The following is a 6,458-nucleotide window of genomic DNA, read 5'->3' as shown; positions in this document are numbered from 1 at the left end:
CCCCGCGCCCTCCCTGGGCCTCTCCCGCCCCCGCTCCCCCCCGCCCCCCCGCGCCGCCTCTGCCACGGGAGTGCGGAGCTGCCGAGCCGAGCCCGCTGCCCCTGCCCCGGGATGTCTCTCTAGAGGCCGCGCCCCGGGTCGCCAGCGGCGGGATGTGAGTGTGGAGGGGACGGGGCCAAGGGAGCCCTGACATCGGGGCCCGGGAACGTAGCCCGCGACGCTGCCGCCGCTTCATTCTCTTCTCCGGGAGCCACAGACGTATTTTTTTTCTGATCGGCCCGCCGGGGCCGGTGAATAGGGACACTCAGCCGCGAAGCAGGACCTCTTCCACGGGAGGTACCCCGCGCGCCCCCGGCCGCGACGCTGTCTGTTCGCCCTCGGGACTCCCGCTCGGGCTGCACAGGGGTCCCTGGGGAGGCTGCCGGGCCGCCCGCCCCAAGCCGCTCTCGGCCGCCGCCGCCCTCCCGCCCCTCCCTGTCCTCGCCTGGACCCCCGGCCTCGGGAACTCCCGAGTGGGTAGGTCTGCTGTGGTCTAGACCCGCCCCCCGCCTCTGCCTGCTTATCGGGGCTCACATCCCTCTCCCACCCTCCCCGGTCTCTCCCCAGGGTCCGGGTCTCTCAGCATCTCGACCCTTCCAGACGCCGGCCCGGCCTCCACCCCTCCAGCTCCGCCTCTGACTCCACCCGGGGAGGCTCCAGGCCGCAAGACCCGAGGCTCCGCCAGGACCCCCACTCCGGAGCCCTAGGTCCCTCTCCATCCCTTTACATCTCCAAACACTCCAGGCGGGCTCTGGTCCACTGGGGACCCTCAACTTGGAGGAAGAGCGGGATGAATCTATGGAGGCGGGGTTTGGAGCTCACGCCCGGGAGGGGACGCTGTAGCGCGGAGAGGAAGGGATCTCGGATCCCAAGCCTGCCACCTTTTCAGTATCTGGCAGGGAAGCCGCGGTGCTGGCGGGGCCTGGGATGCCTGGAGTGAATGGGATCAAGATGGCCTAGGGGAAGCCGCCCTTGGAAATACCATCTGAGCGAAGTGGCATTCCCTGCTTACCCACTCACCTGTTGTATATCCTGCGCAGGACGACTTCCTGCTGTCTGGGCCTCAGTTTCCTCATCTGTAAAATGGGGATTTGACCAGCTGATTCTAAGGGCACTTTTCACTTTACTGTTTTAGTGTTGCAGAGGGCGAGTGACCAGACCCATGGGGTTTGTGGGCTTCCCAGACTCAGCCTGTGGAAATTGAGGTCCCCCAGAGCCCCCAAACCAGCGCCCCCCAACCATCTCAGGAATGCCCCTCCTCATGTGAATGGATCTGCCAGCCTAACCCTAAGGCCACCGGAACCCAGCTGCAGCCAGCCTTCCTGGAAGCCCACCCTTCTTCAGGCCCAAACCCACCCATGTCCCATACTGTATGCACAGCTGACTTCTCCGTGAGTCTGTGGCCACACCATCTTCTGTACCCGCTCCCCTCGAGTTTCTTGTCGTGGTGATTAAGGACTCTGCTGTTTGAGGCAGTTTCCTCCCGAGGTGACTCTCCCCAACAAGTACTGTCCCCTAGACTCCTGGTCTTCTCTCCATGCTCCCTCCCCTGCCCTTGCCTTTGTAGTTTACTGTGCTAGGATCCTGCTTTGCTGGTGTAAAGAACATCCCTTTTTCCTTGTGACACCATCTCCTCCATTACTAGGGTGGGGGAGGTGCTGTGATTTGGGAGCTGCCCCCTATGGTGTGGGTCACTTAGGAACAGGGACGGAGGCCCAGATGCCCAGAGTGGGTACCTAAGGACCATTTGTGACCATATTTTGATGGTCTCACTTTTATGTCTCTGTTTCTAAACCATTCATTCTATTCTGTGTTATGGTTCTATGGCTGGCCACCCCTGCCCTGTGATAGGAAAAGAACCTTCATGGAGGGGTTGTAGGGACTGGCGTTAAACTAGGGGCTGATGTAGAGAGTCCTCAGATATGACACCAGAAAGCTTCCAATTGGGAAACAAACAATATTTGGACTTGGGAGGACCAGAGTGGGCTGTGCGTAGGGCTGCAGAGAAGGACTGATGGGCGGCGGGTCCTTTAAGGGTGTTCCTCTAGCTATAACTCCTGCGCTTCACCCCGAGGCCCTTGCTGGATCTTCCCCCAGTGTGGGGGAGGATGATTCCCTGAGTCACCTCTAGGCCTCTGGTTAAAGTACCACCGTGAGGATGGGGTGTCACACATTAACTGGTAGCGCCAGAGTGCCTGGCAGAGCCAGCCTGTCCTTTTTGACAGGCAAGCCCCAGGGCCCAGGGTGTTTCTGGTCAGTTTCAGTGGTGTTTGAAAAGGTCTGATTGGGGGTAGGGAGTCCCTTGTAGGGACTCCTGCCTTTGATGGGGAAGAGCCAAGATAGTTACTGGAGCTCAGAACTGGAGTGGGGGCTGGACTCGGCCCAGTGGCCCTAAACTGGATTCTGCTGCTGCCATTGCTTCTGTGAGCAGGGCTCTGGCCAAGCTACACAGACCCTAGGGCCACTGTGGGCACCAGACTCAAGAAGGAAAGACAGACGCTCAGCTCTTAGCTCTTCAGTCTGGTTTCGCTCCCTCAGAAAACCCCTCGTCCCGTCCTGGGGGCTCTCTGGAAAAACTGGCCTACAGACCCTCCACACTTCACCCCCCAACCCTAGCTCCAAAGTCAACTTGAATCCCAATCTCCACCCTGGTCCCAGACTGAGTTTTACTCCCCCACCAAGTCTTTCTCCCAGTCTGACCTCTGACCCCTAGCTGAACCCTGGCCCCAAGCTGAGCCTCCACCTAGCCTCAGACCCCTCTCTGGTTCCAGGCCCCTCTGGAAGTTTTTCAAGGCAAGGGGCTGGTAGGGGTGGGGATGGCCAGGCCATAAGCGAACCGAGGTGCCACTTTTACAGCCGTTTCGGCTGCTCATAAACACCCCCCACCCGGATGAGTCACTGGAGGCTCCCACAGCAGCTGGTCGGGCAGCCCCCTCCCCTGGCAGCAGGAAGCCTGGTTTTCTCACCTCTCAGGAAGGCAAAGGGAGGGAAGGGGGCAGGCAGAAGGGCTGGGAGGCTCTGCTCCAGGCAGGGAGCACTCCTGGGGCGCCAGGAGGTGGGGGGCCTCCTGTCACAGACCCACTGCTGCAGTAATGTCCGATCCACAGACATCTCCATGCAGGCACGCCTTGTCTGCCCCACAGTATAACACAGGCGCACACACACGCACACGCACATGCTAACCCAATGGGGCACAACAGCCTTGCCCCTCCCATCTGTGCTCAGGTCCCAGGGTGGCCTTGGACCCCACTCACCTGGAGCCCACAAGGTCTTCCGAGTAGGGCCTGGAGACACAGAGCAGACTCAGGTTGGCCATGGAGAAGCCATGGATAGTTCTGAGGTGCTTCTGTGCCTCAGACCTAAGCAAGGATGTTGCTCCTAGGGACAGGAAAAGGCTTAAGTGAGAGCTTTCCCTGGAAAAGAAAAATTAATTATTTTTTACCAAGCCCTGCACCAGCCCAGGACTTTGTCCCAGACTCCTGGTGGGGGAGCAGAGGGAGGTCCAAGTGTACCTGTGTTCCGTGCCCTGAGCTGGGCCCTCCCCCATCCCCATGGTTGTGACACAGGCCAGCCCGACCCCTCAGCTGTGGGTGTGACACAGTGGTCCTCTCCTTGCCCTTCCAGGCCTCTCTCTGGCTAACTCTTCTTCCATCTGTTCTGGTGTCCCTGTCTGTCCCTCCTGGACTTTTCCATGTCTCAGAAATCTCAGGCCACCGGGAGGTATGAGCAGAGCCCCTCTGAGTGACTTCATTCAAGTTTTTGGCGCCTGAAGGAGTCAGATGGAGGCTGAAGGTAGTTCATACCCAGGTCACAGGCAGAAAAACAGAGACCTGAGAAGGCCTCACCTCTCAGCACTGGGTGCTCAGTGTTCTCTAGGCAGGTGACGCGTGGGGACACTCATTCCACCCAGTCCTTGTCCTAATCCTGCAGCCCCATAGCTGCTCCGTGTCTGCCTCCTTGCGCACTGGACTGTGGGTTCTTGGCGTGGCCAGTGCCACTCAGGTTCAGGGTCTGCTTGTGCTGTTATAGAGGCAGGGGGTCGTGGACAGGATGACGTTCCTCTGTGGTTCTGTGGAGTGAGCTGTGACTGAATCAGGACCAGACTTCGACACCAAGAGTGAGGACATGGGCAGGTGGGGTAGAAGAGGCCATGCAAGGTCCCGGAGCCTCGCTCCTGCACCTGGAGACCCTGGCTGGAGGCGGCCTTTCTGCCTGAGCCCAGCCGGGGCTGGTTTGGGTCTGGAAGTCCCCGGCTGAGCCTGACGAGGTGTAATGATTCACGTGGCTGCCGTCGCTCAGCACATTCCAGCAGGAGCCCCCAGCGCCTGGCACGTGAGGTGGCTGGCCCCAGGTCAACCCCCAGCAGCTGGGGCTCATTCCCCAGGGGCGACCCTTCCCCAGGTCTTCCAGGCTCCTGGGGAGGGCACCACACTTTCCAGTTTCCAAAGCACTTTCTACTTCACAGGCTGAAAAGGGAGGCAGAGAGCTTGGCCATACTTGGCCTCCAGGTGGGGGAAATGAGGCTGAGGGGGTAGGCCGGCCTTGCTGGCCAGGGGCTTGGAGTGAGACAATGACAAATACGTGTTTATGGGGCTCCTGCCGCCGGGGCTGGGCTGCTCCTAGGGGTGCAGCACCAACGGGGGGTCCCTGGGTGCACAGGCCATTCTGTGACCAGATTTGGGGGCCCATGGGGGACCAAATTTTAGCTTTGCAGGTCAGTCTTCCTCTGCCCTCTGTCAAGCTTCCTGCTGCCTGACCCTCCACTCACGGAGCCTCTCCCTTCTCTGACCCCCCACCCCACCCCACCATGCCCCTCTGCTCTTCCTGCTGTTCCCATCCTCACTGGCCAGGGGAGCGGCAGGCTGGGGTCTGTTCTGCCCTTACCTGTGGGTCCCCTTCCTGCCTTGGTTTCCCGATCTGTCATTCACAGGCCAGTTCAAAGCTCGAAGGGGTTCCACAAAGCCACAAAGTGTGCAGGGGCTCAGGGCTTGAAATCTGCAAGTCTGAAAACCTGAGGACCTCTCTCTCTCGGGGGCACAGGTCTGGCTGTGCTCCTCCGGTGAGCCCCAGCCCAGGACTCTGAGGGGCGAGTCTGGCCCTCAGCTCCGGGGACAGGAAGTTGTATTTTGGTCCTGGGTCCTGGGGAAGGAGGCAGGGGAGAATGGCAGCTCAGACCCAGTCATGTTTACTCGGGCCCGGCCCCCTCTGAGCTCAACAGGCCCATTCATCGGGAGCCCCATAAACCTTTCGGGGCTCCCTGAGGTTCAGAGCGCCTGGACGCCAGGTCTGGCTACCACGCTCAGACCTGCTGGGGGCCATGCGCAGCAGGTGGGGCGTGAGTGAGGCAGTCCGGGGGATGGCCTCAGACATGCCTCAGTTTCCTGACCTGTACATTGGAGTAACGGTTCCTGCCCATGAATGTTGCAGCGCAGTTGAGAAAATTGAGGGGGGCCTTCGTGGCTGTGTCCCATCACACCAGGCTTCTGAGAGCATCTTCTCGAACCCCATGGCCTTCAAGGCAAGCCTGAGACCCCACACCTGGAGTGGGCACGGGTGCACGTCCTGCAGCAGGAGAGGGAGGCCCTGGTTCTCTCCAGCACACAAGGCCTCATATGTTTAACAGAAGGTCTCCGTCAGAAGTGGAAACGTGGGGATTGGACGGGGCGTTAAGGAATGAGTTTCCAGGGTCCACTCACCCCCAGGTGAGGACTGGGGTGCCTCGTGCCTCACACTGTCTTCAGGCTTCCAACTCTGCTTTAATCAGATGGGGCCAGGTATCGTCCCCTGGCCCCTTGAAATGGAAGGGAGACAACAGAAGTGTTTGTTAGGAGGGAAGAACCACGGCTTGGGGGGCTGGATCCCACCCAGCTCCCGTGTGACATTGGAATAGCCCCTTCCTCACTCCGGGCTTACCAGCCCCTACCCCCTCCCCACCCCTGCCCATCGTTGGCTCAGGTTAAGCCCTTAGGGTTCCCATGCTGTGCAGCTGGGTGGGGACCTGATGATGGGAAGGGCAGGGTAGGAGCAAGCCCCCCCCCCCCAGATGCCTTTCAACAGCGTCCCCACATGCCTGGGCAACCTGGCCAAACTTCTGGGACCCTGGTGGTGGTGGGGTGGGGGATGAGAACGGAGTCTCCTTTCCCAGACGCCTTCCGGGTGGGGTGTGACTTCCCGCTCCAGTGGTTGTAAAATCCCCTGAAGCTTGGTGGGTCCCTGGAGAGGGGGGGTGTCTCTGCCTCGGAATACCCCCCTCCCAGGCGTGTTTGACACGTGTTTCCGCCTCTCCCAGCATGGGCTCCCGCTGCTGCTATTTATAACTTTTAAGAGCTCCTGCCGACTGCAAAGTTTTCTTAAACTCAAAATATCACCGAGGTCCTGGGCACGCGTTCCAGAGGCCGGCTGGGCCCTGCGGTTTGAAG

At 60.2% G+C, this 6,458-nt stretch overlaps 1 protein-coding gene across 1 annotated transcript in view; it reads right to left on the bottom strand.

Annotated features, from left to right (window-relative positions):
• The window catches only part of PTH1R (parathyroid hormone 1 receptor), a 23,645-nt gene extending 20,244 nt beyond the window's left edge, over positions 1–3,401 (bottom strand). The window contains exons 1-2 of the mRNA XM_029918862.1: positions 3,294–3,401; positions 1,060–1,115 (exon numbers count right to left, since the gene is read on the bottom strand). The gene's annotated coding sequence lies outside the window, so the exon portion shown is untranslated. The remainder of the gene's footprint in view (positions 1–1,059; positions 1,116–3,293) is intronic.
• Between the last annotated feature and the right edge of the window lie 3,057 nt (positions 3,402–6,458).

This window comes from Suricata suricatta, chromosome 12, assembly GCF_006229205.1.
Source record: "Suricata suricatta isolate VVHF042 chromosome 12, meerkat_22Aug2017_6uvM2_HiC, whole genome shotgun sequence".
Taxonomy (NCBI): Eukaryota; Metazoa; Chordata; class Mammalia; order Carnivora; family Herpestidae; genus Suricata; species Suricata suricatta.
Note: the sequence above shows the minus strand (reverse complement) of the source record. Positions and strands in the feature narration are given on the sequence as shown.